This window comes from Pleurodeles waltl, chromosome 4_2 (assembly GCF_031143425.1).
Source record: "Pleurodeles waltl isolate 20211129_DDA chromosome 4_2, aPleWal1.hap1.20221129, whole genome shotgun sequence".
Lineage (NCBI taxonomy): Eukaryota > Metazoa > Chordata > Amphibia > Caudata > Salamandridae > Pleurodeles > Pleurodeles waltl.
In genome coordinates, this window is record NC_090443.1 from 661277443 (window position 1) to 661291045 (window position 13603).

The window sequence follows — 13603 nt, forward strand, 5'->3', positions numbered from 1 at the left end:
CTGATGTCTTCACTGACATCTGTGGTGTGTGCCTAGCTAGAGCCGTACCACTTCCATGTTCTCCTGGAGTTTTCAAATGCTCTTTCTGTGTGTTTTCCTTGAGTTGGGTTGAGTGTGCCTCTTTTAACGCCTGGTCTGATCAGGCATTACATTTTAACGCTAATTTGACTTTACCGCCACTTCGCAGTCCACTTCCTTGGTATGCGTTGTTTTTGAATCAGGAGGTAAATATGGCGCTAGAGGGCATGCGTCATTTTTAGGAAGGGGAGGCCTACCTTGCATCTCATTGTTGCAATGAGACGCAAGGTGGATTGGCGCTCCCTAAAAATGGCTCTAACTCCAATATTTTGATGGTAGATGGGTCTGGCATCAAAATATAAATATTGAGTTAAGTAAGTGCCATTTTAGCGTTAAACAAATTATGCTTAGGCAGTGCAAACATTTCATAAATATGGGCCAAAGTCTTTTGCCATTTGTACAGCAAAATCTTTAAGCATCAAGTCTGCATCAGAAAGCAGCACACATGCAGAGAGAAAAAGACATGGAGAAATAAAAATGTTTGGTAAAATCCATGTGTATAATTCTTTGTAGCAATGGATTTGTGTCAAAATCCATGGGTGGGTGAAACAAACCATTTGTTCTTTACCTAATAAGGAAGGAGGAAAGCAGCAGGCAAGAAGGAGAACAGGAGGGTTCTGCAGCACACATAGAAAGAGCAAATCACCATGCAAGATTATTTATGTTCAGGAAGGTGTTCCCACCTGCACAAAAACAATCTCCCCCTCTACGCTGCCATCCATTCACAATGGTGCAGGGGTTGCTGCATTGGTGCACAGCAGCAAATGCAGTGCCAACACAGGGGGAAATACAGGAGTGCACCCTATTCTATTAAATATGGCGCATCCCTCCGTTGTGAAAATAACGGAGTGTGACGCTGACAAATTTGACGCAGCGACATGCACCATCATTTTCCCTTAAATCTGGACCTGCCTTTCTCTGCTGTGCCAATGCAAAAGGGATCTGTGTGTTTTTTCTGGTATCCTAAGAGCATGTATTAACTGAAAAATATCTCTGACCTAATGTATGTTTTGCTAATAGCAGAACTTGCAAAATGAAATTGGTAATTACTACACTATGTTTTCGAGCTATGTTGTGAGCAAAACATACACTAACTCAGAGATATTTTGAGATAATGTGAATGTACTAAAGACTCCAAAACAAAATGCACTCATGCACCTGTTCAGGCGCAACACAGAAAATGGGATCACCTTACTGGCCAAGGTATCATAAACAGTAAATGAGCACTATGGGGAAGATTCACAAAAGTTTTGCTCTTGGTTGACGTCACAACATGATACAAACTGGTGCCAAATGTTTTAACTGAATTTTCTTTTTAGTACAAAATGATTTTTTCCCTGGAAAGTTGCCTTGAAGTAGTGCAGAGAAGTACTTTCCACAACTTTGTATTTACATGAAGTGGGTGTTCCATCGGTGGTACGTGTCTATTCCCATGCGGCCACCCATGGTTTCTGATGCAAAATCCTATCCAATAATGTTAGCATCTTGATCCTTAATGAGTAAACTTATAAGGGGATGCGTATAGGTCGATGAACCTTTTGACTTGTTTAAGATGTTCTTACCATAGCTCCAGAACGGAAATCAAGACACCATAATCGATAATCATTGTCAAATCAACAATCAGTAATCAATGAAGTCAGTAATTGTCACACACCATGACTTTTCAGCCATGAATCACCACACCTTTAGTAAAAGTTTAGTAATTTTATTTCCCTTATATTAACACATTTATCAAATCAAGTCAAAACACATATGAAATCAGTATTTATTTACCCAAAAGACGCAAGAAACACAACTTAATCAAAGCTTGAATCACAATACATTCTAAAGCATCAGTGCAAATCATTAGCAAAGTTAGCTTCAATAAGGCTACATAATCCATAAGGTTCAACAAAGTAGTTTATTAACCATTTGTCTCTGTAATTTGTCAGTAGTCATATAGATACCTTCAACTAATCCAGATTAGCATTAGCATGTGGGGCTTCATGCAAAATAATTTAGAACACAAATTTAGGAAACATCTAGCTAAGGCGAACTAATAGGACAGCGCAGTTAGTACCTAGAAAGAAAAGGCATAAAAATACAATTCAGTCATATTGTCATATCTACCTATCCACGGTATGGGTCAGCAAACAGGATCAGTCTTCGTCCTCAGGTCATCAATCGATCAGCAACACATCAGGCACTCAATCAAAGACTATGAGCCCAATGACAGAATCTCGAATCTCTTCTAAGTCTCTTCTTCTCTTCAAATCTGCGTAAGTCTAATCTGCTCCTGGTCTACTAAAAATCTGAAATCTTTTTCCTCTGTCAAGTTGTTATATCAAAGTCACCCAAACTATCACCTAATTCCCAACTGGTCAATTAAGCATACATTATTACTCTGTCCAATAATCTTCTTATACCAAATCTATGAATTCTAATATTTCGTCTTTCACACAACGTTGATTGGTCTGCCTTACGATGTTCTCATCATCCGGCTCGCCAGGTATTGAATTTGTTGCATCTTCCTCTCCAGTCAGTGCCTTCATTGTTCGCGTCCTGGGAAAGTACATCTCACACATTTTACACACATTTTAATACATTACTAGAGACATCATCTCCTGTCCGTTGGTTCCCATAGAAAGCCTTGGTTAAGCACTTTTAACAAGACAATGAGCATTTCACAGTTAGTTTATTCTGTCAGCATTTTCTATTAAATGCTAAGAAATACAGCTTTTGCATGAGGCCTGGTAAATTAGGCTAAAACATTAGCTAAATTAAGGCTTACAATTAATAAGCTGAAGCACAATTCATAACCCTTAATATTACATATTACTACATTAATCTAATACATTTTTAATATTTTATACATTTTAATCATCAATTAGTACAATTCGTGAACACTGGTGGCCATTCTCCAAGGTCAAATTTTCAAACGTGCACATTATTTTTATCTATGTTATTCATTTTCTACGGAATTCTTTATTCAAAATACATAAATCCTCATTAATAATTTCTAATTAAGACATCTGCTTCAGCAATACCAATACTAGACAGGGTTTTGTCCCAGAAAATAATGCCTACCTAAGGCAGGTGTAATAATGTACAGCACACATCCAAACAGGAAAAAAATCTAAAGTGTGTCTAAGCATATTATTTTGTACTAGAATGTTATCCTTCCAGCACCTAACCTATGCTAATCATGCACTTAAATCTTTGCAGTACGGTGCAAATGTGTGCGCTTGGCACTGGCCAGTCTGATTGTGTGCCAGCACTAGGGAGAGAGCAGGGCAGTTCCATAGCTTAGTAGATATGGAATTGTCCTACTTTCTCCCTTTCTTTGCAATGAAGAGCAGCAACTTTGGGTGCGTGCACCATTGTGTGACACCTTGTAAATATGGCCTTTGCTTAGCACTGCATTGCACTAGATGTACGTTCAAGTGAAACTTTTATAAATCTACTCATTTGTTGTCTAAAGTACGTTTATGTGTGCATGTTTTTCCATCAAAGCTCAAAATCTAAATCAGATGAAATAGAAGCAAATACCTCAACCATCCTGGCGGATTCCAAGTTAATAGAAAAATCATTTCCTTGAAATTGTGTCAGAACATTATTATTTATGTTGGTTGGAATAAAAGGCAATTCGTTAATTAATCTAGTTTGCCCTGGCTGCTGTGTTCTCCCATAAAGGTCTGCAGAATGATAAATGTTCTTTCCAATCATTTAATTCTAACAACCTATTGGTCTGATCAAACTTGTACGAAAACAAATAAATAAGCTTAGAGCATGCCTTGTACTCGCTGTCCCTATTTTCATTTGTAAAACTCACAGGCAGCAAAATTACGTATATTTTCTGTCGATATTGGAATCTAAAAATGTACATATGGGCAATGAAAATATCTCGAAATACAAAAAACATCCTTCACAACCCCCTGAAAAACACTAAAGCTTCTTTCAGCTGTGCAGCGACCCCCAGTACATTTGCCTTTTTGAGTGTCAAGGTTTGGCTACAGAAGACCTACAACATAATAAACTGTCAATATTAGGAGGTTCGTATCTGCTATAGCATGAGTGATAACTATAGCTGGGCAGATGTTTCCTTCACAAAAATTAATCCGAAGAATCTATATTCGTTTACGCCTTCCACCCATTCTAATCATGTACTGTCTTTTCGCTAAAATCTACATATTGTTGCGGAAGTCCGTTTGAATACAGGTATTTTCAAAAATGTATGTCCCTTTCAACATTTTTGTCTAAAGGAAGGTCATGCCACTACTTAAAGCACCTTCGTCGGCTACTGATTGACACTCATTTTCTCAAAGCGCAACGGAATCCAGAAGTCCATTTATTCCATTGAGCAATACTCTCCTATGATCCTTTCACTTTATCTAGACACTGGTCTGGCTTTTGTATCTTTAATAGCATGTCAAACACTCATTGAATGAGACAGTCTCCTGCCCGTGTCTCGCATAACAGAAATACACATATGGTATGCCTTCCTGTATATTTTCAGACACCCGGAGAAATCGTATTGTTCGCTAAGATGCCACTCACTTTTACTCCGACTTCATGTCGAAGTATACGTCTTCACAAAAACATATAAGTAGAGAGGAACTTCTCTGGAAGCAATACATTCCTCTGTGACAATATTATCAGCAGAGTTAGGCGTATTAATAGGCAAATGCGATCATCTTTTAGTCATTCTAAGCATGATAATATAAGGCGATCTGACACTATTAATTTTAAAGACTGCAAATGTAATTTTATCATCATCATAAATGTTTATTTTGAAATATCCAAGTCCAACTAACAGCTTGCATTAAAATACAAATATTAGAATATGCGTAATATAAAATCTTTACAACAAAACTAAGAAACTAGAAGCCAACCATGGCTCATACTATATTATAGAACTGCAGAAATTGATTCTTACAAAAGCAAGGCACAAATCATAAAACTAACTCCATAGTAAACAGGGATGACCCATAAAGGTACGATTAAAAGGTACCATGAAAATAAGTCTATCATAAAGGGCCACAACTGCCACATCAAAGACTTCAATGCTGTACTCCACGTTTGAGGAGGAGCCAGGCAGCGTGCAGAAACTTGCTCATTGAAGACCACAATCATCTCTCTTGTATCAAAGTGTAAAATGTATAGTGCAAGTGCATATTGCTTGAAACCCAAGAGAGTGCACAATGGTTTTAGCTAGTGCTTGCGTGGCCTAGCATAGACAAAAAAAAGGCAAAATAGTGGGGACTCTCTTCAGCAGCATCACAAAGTGAGCACCTACTTGAACTGCAATGCTCCTCACCCCACTTTGTACAGAAACTGTTTAAGGGGAGGGCCCAGTACCTCCATTTTAAATATAGTTGCAATGGGCAGAGAGTTGAAAAACTGTTTATAAACAGGACTGATCTTTTTGCCTAAGAATAGACCTGTTAAACTCCCTGCCTTAACGCATTTCAGTTCTTTCAGCCACAGATTCTCTTTTATACGATCTTTTATCAATTGGCGGGGAACTGACTTATCTGAACCCAGAGAGGCCCACAAAGAGGACAAACCTATATTACGTAGCAAGGACTTCATTCAGGCAAGCCAGGGGATCTTCTCACCCCATGGAGAAATGAAAGGTACCTTTACCAAAACTCTAAAGGTTTCCATTTCCTCTGTAGACCAAAGTCTATGCAAGTACAGGATGGGTCTAGAGAGGTTGATGCATTTAATTGGATGAAGACCCAAGTGTAAGAGCTGAGGGAGACAAGGTTCACTTTACAGGAAACTAAGAACATTCTGCAAAAACAAATATTTTCTACTTTGCAGAGCTCAAAAGAGCCTGTATAACCCCAAAATTCTGCATCATAAGTGGCGGAGTTTTTGCTTTTAGATTATAAATCTCAACTACTGGAGCAAGAGCGCTAGTATGGGTCCTCCTATGATAAACAAGCTCCTGCACTTGCTCAAGAGTGACACCCTGCACTGTGATCTTAGCCCTAGTAGATTTATACAAGCTGAACGCCACAAATTTAGGTTTGTTAATGTTAATCTCCAGGCCCCAAGCACTGCAGAAACTTATGAAGCTATCTACTATTGCCTGCAGACCACACTGAGTTTTAGATATCAGCAGTGCGTTGTCTGCAAACAATAGCACTGGAATTTTATGGGGGTCCAGTCTAGGTGCATCATTGCCCAAAAAGTCAAGTGTGTGGACAAGGTCATTATTGGCAAGAAAAAACAAGGTAGGGGCCAGCGTGTATCCCTGTAAAACACAGAACCTATTTTAAACTGGTCGGTAATCTCACTGTAATTACCATACCTGACCCTGGCAAGGTTGTGTGCATAAACCCTTATTATGACAGACAGCAAGTTATGAGGGGCGCCAATCTCCTTGAAAACCTCCCACAGCTTGCCTCTCGAGATGAAGTCAAAGGCTAGTTTTAAATTGACAAAAAACTCATACAAGTGGTACTTGTCGAGAAATATGGTTTTCCAGTAAAGGCAACAGAAGCTGAAAATGTGCTTTCCCTGCTTCTGAAGCCTGCCTGAAACTCGGAAAAGATAGAATTTTCCTTGACTCAATCTGTTAACTTCCCCAGAATGAGGTGGGAAAAAAGATTCCGGGAGGTGTAAATGAGGCTGATGGGCCTATAATTCCCAGGATCATCTTTACTACCATTTTTATAAATGTGTATAATCTCAGCTGAATGCCAAGACACAGAGATAGGGCCACCTTACAACAGGGACCGAAAAAGCAACTGAAAGTACACAGCCCATATCAGGGGTTCAGCCTCCCATAAGTCCCCAGGGACAGAATCAGGGCCTGGTGATTTATGAGGCGGAAGAGCCCTGATAGCCTCCAAAATGTCCTTAAACTCAAAAGTCAAGCAGTAAAACTTCCTCCAGGGAGGGGAGTGCCATATTCCTGTTTGCTGTTTTCATTGAAGGACTTACCTGCATTGCATACATTTTTTAAAAGTGGTCCAGCCAGGTCTGGGGCTGAAGATTGTAATCAATACTAGTGACCACTTTATGACTACCAAGGGCCTGCAAAAAGACTTAGGGCCTTATTAACAAGGCCATGGTGCAGGGCAGCGCAGAAAGTGCCTTGCTGCACCACCCTGCGCCACCGGGAATGGGCAGAAATATGCAGTATCTACATGATACAGCACATTTGTGTCCTCTCCCCCTGTGCTGGTGCACAAATATCTCCCATGTTCCAACAAAGGCACCCTTGAACCATGGTGCAAGGGTGCCTGTGTTGTGGAGGATGATTGTTTTTGTGCAGGAAGGGACATCTTCCTGCACAAAAACAATCACATGAGGTGTATCCAGAACACATAAAATGCAGCACACATAGAATGAGGAAAAATGTAGGGAAATAAAGATATTCTCCCTGTTGTGTCACTCTTACGCCACCCCTGAGGTGGTATAGGAATCTGATGCATTCCCAGACTTGTTAATCTGGGAATTTGTCATGTTCCTTTGAGGTCCATGGGTGTTGTATGGTAACACCCGAAGCAACACCCATGGAACGCCCCTTTCACACAGTGTTAAGAGTGAAACGATTCCATACTTACAAGACCATGAAAAGTAATGTGAGGTGGCTTTGAGTGGCCCTATTAATATGGGCTGGTACACAGTGCCACCAGAATGTCAAAAAGTGGAGATCCAATGGCGCAGTCTGCCACTAGACCTAACCGCTGTGCCCATGTCCTTCCACAGATCCCGTTCTCATTGTATCTTAGCTTGGGAAAGTGCAATCTTACAGTCCTTTCGGGTCTTACAAATGCCATCTCTATTTGTGTCTTTCAGGCTCTGAATAAGAATAGATCTTAATTTCCTTCGATGACTATTAAAAACCAAACATAGTGGGTGTGCGCCTTGGGAGCCCTGCCCCCAACCTTTCATAACAAGCCTTCAAAAGACATAAACAGTTTTTTTGACACTCAGTAATGGGCACCTGGTCAGGGATATCTGGACCACTGGTGCCCATAAGCTTGATAGTATCCGCCAGCTGGGCTCAAATCAGGGCCAACCTCAGAGGGTCTCTACAAACCACGTCCCATTTTAGAGCCCTCTTGTTATGGGAAAGTGATTAACCAAGGAACTACCACCCTAGTAATGGCCAGAGCCATGCCCACTAAGGGTCAGATGGAGGGCATTGTGGTTGCTATCAAAGAGCTCTGTGACTTTCATATAGATTAAACAGGGCTATAGCAGCAGTCAAAAGTTGTAATCAATACAAATCTTCCGACTTATACGCTTGAAGGTGTGGGTACCTCTAAGATCTGAGATAGATCTACTGTTGTAGGCCTGAAGGCCAGAGTAGAGGAATAGGCTCAACACCTGGTTGACGACGACCACAGAACCACACTTTACGGGGCTAAATCTAACAGGGGAATACCCAAGGCAGCAACTTACTCCTCTGTTAGATTGATGTGTGTTTGGCCAAGAGGTTCAAAGGTGACATGAAAATTGCCAGTGACAATTACTCTGTCATGATGTGGTACAGAGTCTGAAGCATTCTCTAGAACATGCAAGATACTAGATGCACTCTTTGGCCCACCGTCCTGTTGTAGCCATTAAATGCAGAAGATACAAATCTCCCTCCCGCCAGAGATACCCTCATTGCATCTTCCAAGTTTATAACCATAACCAACCTTGTAAAAGCAAGCAAGTTTTTGATCCACAGAATTAGGCCAGCCGATGGCATGCCTCTCACACCACAAATAGCTGGAAAAAGTGGTAAATCCAGATCTGCATGCTGGCTTGACACCACATTTCCTGGAGTATGCAGATATCAAATGAGTCAATGAGTCAGGCTGGGACTGCCAGCACAGCATTTAGGCTAGCAATGTTCCAAGATATTGTTCCAGACAAATGACAATACACTGGATGTAGAGATCAATGACAATGATTCCCCTTGAGCAAGTAGAACTGCTGATGGAAAGTGAGGCTGATCTGGGGTCACATCCTTTGATGCTAATGTGTTGGTTGCTGAAGCATTCTCCTGAATCCCCTCTACTGTGGAGGGATCAAGGATGATGAAATCTGAGGACTTGGGGGCAGCCAAATCAGCAGTATGACTGGGACTGCTAGATGCATGGGCAAAACTGAAAACAAAAGATGGAACAGTGACATGAACTCTATAAGGGCTTTTTTTTAGCCTGAAAGGGTCCAGGGACTTCAGACAACCATTTCAGGCACTGTCAAGACTGACAGGGGTTCGAAAAAGTTTTTGGTAGGAATGTTAAATAGTGTATTGCCACATGCACACACAACAGATCTAGACCCAGACCCAAAATACAAAGAGGTGAGGGGCCTATCAATATATCCTAAAGGAACAGCCTTAATTCGTCTGTGAGGGTTTGCCATCAAGCTTAGGTGACCCAGGAGCACTCGGCAAGGAGGGGAAATTTGAAATTCACTAGCACACAATCTCTCACACAATCTTTAGGATGTATATATGTATTCTAATCGATAGAACTTCTCAAGATAGATACTGGGTCCACCTTGCATTGTAGCCCATGAACTGCTTTATTCATCAAAGTCTCTGGGTTTTCCAGGATGCTGTGTGAAAGGAACATCCCTCAAGGCAATTAAATAGAGAGTACAGTATAGGGGGAGCTGACGATAATTGGTAGGATGGTTACTACAACAGCCAGTTGTGGTAAATCTTTCAAATCCCACCTGCTGGCCTAGCTCATTCATGTTTCTATATTGCCCCAGTGAGTTTCCCACTAATCTTTGGGCACTGCTAGAACCTGTTGTGCTAGGCAATTCAACAGGAGGTAACAGATGCAACCTTTCATGAGCTTGCTGCACCTGCATAACTGGTAGTTAGGAGGGAATAATTGTGCGTACGGATTGAAGGACCTCTAATGACTCTAGTTTAGAATCTAGCATGCCATGGCAGGCCCATAGAGAGGCTAGCTCAGCCTTTAACATATCCCTAAAGTCCCCTATGCAGTTTTCCCTAAACTCACTTAATATGTCCATTAATAGTGGCTTGAGGTCTTCTCCAGACTTACAGGGCAGTGCAGGTCAGACTACAATACTGCACTAGATAGATACATCCATGTTATTCCTGACATCCTTAGGGTGGTCATCTCCCAACGTTTTGCCTGCCTCTCTCCATTTTTCTGACCCTGTTTTTCTGTTTTTAGGGCTTTGCACACTATACCACTGCTGCCCAGTGCTAAAGTGCATATGCTCTCTCCCCTAAACATGGTAACATTGGTTCATATCCAATTGGCATATTTAATTTACTTGTACGTCCCTAGTAAAGTGCACTAGATGTGCCCAGGGTCTGTAAATTAAGTGCTACTGGTGGGCGTGCAGCACTGATTGTGCCATCCATATAAGTAGTCCTTTAACCATGTCTAAGGCCTGCCAGTGCAAGGCCTGAGTGTGCAGTCTCACTGCAACTTCGACCTGGCATTTAAAACTACTTGCCAAGCCTCAAACTTCCCTTTTTTGACATATAAGTCACCCTTAAGGTTGGCCCTAGGTAACCCATAGGGAAGGGGGCTATGTAAGTAAAAGGCGGGACATGTACATATGTGTTTTACATGTCCTGGTAGTGAAAAACTCACAAATTTGTTTCCCACAATTGTGAGGCCTGCTCTTTTCATAGACTAGCGTTAGAACTGCCCACATATACTTTTAAGTGGTAAATTCTGATTAAGAGGGAGTCGCCCTTTCATGTTTAGTATTGCTAGAATGGTAATAGAAAATTCTGCTTATCAGTGAAGTTGGATTCAATAGTACTATTTTAGGAATGCAACTTTTAGAAAGTGGGCATTTCTCTGCACTAACTGCCATCTGTGTTACAGCCTGTCACCAAACCACGTCTGGTCTGTGCTGGTTGACAGCGCACCCCTAATGCATCCTACCCAGATAGCCAAAAACACAGGACACTCAGTCACATCTGCATGCATCTGCATACTGAATGGGTCTTTTTGGGCATGAAGGGTGAGGAGCCCTCTCTTACATTTCAAAGGCCAGTGGCCTGCTCTCACACAAAGGAGTGATTACCCCACTCCGGGATCCTGGCAGACAGGACTGGGCTCAAAGGGGACCTTGTGCACTTCAAAACTACTTTTTGATGTTTCTCCCACTTCAAAGGCATTTTGGGGTATATAAACTCGGTCTCTCACCTCAACAAATCAGAAACTTCTAGATCTACACCTGAACTAACTCTGTCAGAGGAGCTGTCTGGCTGGGCCAAATGACTCATCTGGACTTCAATGATGAGAAAGACTGCTGCCCTGCTGCCCTCCAACTGTGCTGGAAGGAATCTGCCATCCCCAAAAGTGCTCTCCAAGGTCTTGGATTGAGCTTGCCTCTTTTTATGAAGTCTCAAGGACAGCCAAGACTTAATCTACTAGCTTTTAGCTAGTGTTCCAACTTCAGAGATACCTGAAACAACTTCAGAGATGCCAACATCAACACTGTAGCCTGCCTTAACCCCATGGACCTCGCTGAACACACTGATTACAGCCTGCAATACAAGTCGGATATTACTGCGATCCCGCAGTGTTATTACGACACTGTAATGTCGATTCATCACATTTCGACCGACTAGATCCATCAAACCCTCCGGGTCACAAGGAACTGACGCCTTATCACTGATACCATACCAGCTCCCCCTGCAACTGGACAGAACCGATGCTTCGCCTCCCCTGCCTCGCAGTACGGAACCCACCCCTCATCTCCCTGGACGCAGTAAGGGACTGGCACTGCACCTGCCCCAGCGATGCCTCACCTCCACGACTCCGTGCAGCGTCTTTGTTTTTTTGTTTTCAAAGGTACTGTACCTGGGGGATCTGTGCCCAGCACCTGTGTATCGAACTATTGGGAACTACTCCGACAATTACGCCGGAATAGAACCAGCTGGAGCTATTTTGTGTTTCTAAGCACTTTAGTGGGATTTCATCTTTAAAATTTCATATCTTTGCTTGTATACATTGGATTTTCATCATTCCAACCATATTCTAATCAAATTAATATTCTGTATGTTTCTAAACATGCGTAGTGTATTTTTGTGGTGTTTTCACTGTGTTATGGTATGGGTTATTGCACAGAAACTTTACATTGCCTTCTAAGTTAAGCCTGACTGCTCAGTGCCAAGATACCAGAAGGTGGACATAGGATCATTTGGATTATGTTATGACTAACCCTGACTAGGATTGTGGTCCTTCCTTGGACAAGGGGGTATACCCCTGCCAACTAGAGACACAATTTCTAACATTCCACAAGAGATTTGGCTTGAGTGGTGCAGGAGGACCTTGCCCTTCGTGGCCCTACCAGATTAGTTAGGGTGGACTACACTTCAGGGAAATAGTTGCATCTGGTGCTGCAAGGGACTCCAGGGATGAATTTGGGACCACTGAAGGGAGACCTGAATTGAGAGAGAGAGACACCTCTGGGAGAGGGCTATCTCTGGGCTTACCACCTCAATTGACCTCTCAAGCATTCAGTCAATGGAAGTAAGTTTGGATGTAGAAATATATTCAGGGAGTCTACCTTAGAGGTACTTTTCTTCCCATCTCTCAACCAGGGCGGAAAGGACTTAAAAAAAAAGAAAAGTTTTATTCTTCTCATTAAGGCATTCAACCACTATAAGCTATAGTCCAACACAAGGATCTGTTCTCTTCACAGCATCACTCATTTTGTTTTTGCTGTAGCACTTCACGGCGTCTTCCTGATCTTCCCTACTTGTAGCTCATACTAGCCCTTGCGGAAACAAAAATATACAGGCATTAAGCAATAAGGCCTGGTTTCAAACACCGTGCCTGTCACCGATAACCAGATGTCTAACACTATCCTGTCCAGGAAGAAAAAAAGTGCAAATAAGAATTAAAACATGACCAACTAAGTGATGTCTGCTAAGAATCCTGGAGGCACACACATTCCAGAAGCCGGCAACCCCAAAGTAACCCAATTTTCATGTTCTTTTGAGGGGGAGGTATGCTAAAATGGTATATCCCCATGCAGCCCCATCAATCATCTCTATCCAGTGCACACCATTAAATACTGTTAGAAACCCATCCCAACACCTGCGGGCCTCTTCCTCAATGGCCTTGTCGCTCGTCCTTCCCCCGCGTCTCTGTAGTCTCCTTACCTATATCCATGCTCCAAGTTGCTCCCATTGACACTGATAGCATGTGGGGAGCATCTTGTGTGCCCACTCTACGCAGGAGCCTGGTGTGTCCCTCCTTCTGAATATGCAGGAATATGGAGTGCTATCAGCACCACAGCTGAAAGCAGCCATTGCACACACAGCATCAAGATCAATCAACATCCACACTTATTAAAAGGAGATCCCAGTAGGAGGTAAGAAGAGAACCTAAGAAGGAAAATAAGTTTTAGATTAGCTGGAAGGCAAGAGGTTTCCTACGCTCAACATAAAGCAAAGCAACATCAGACCAGTAATAAGGGGAGTTGGAAGCCAGTCTTAAACAATTAGAAGTGGGGTGGTAGGGAATTGCAGACTAGGTGAACTGCTCTGCAGATAACCAAACTCTGAGACGTTTTACCA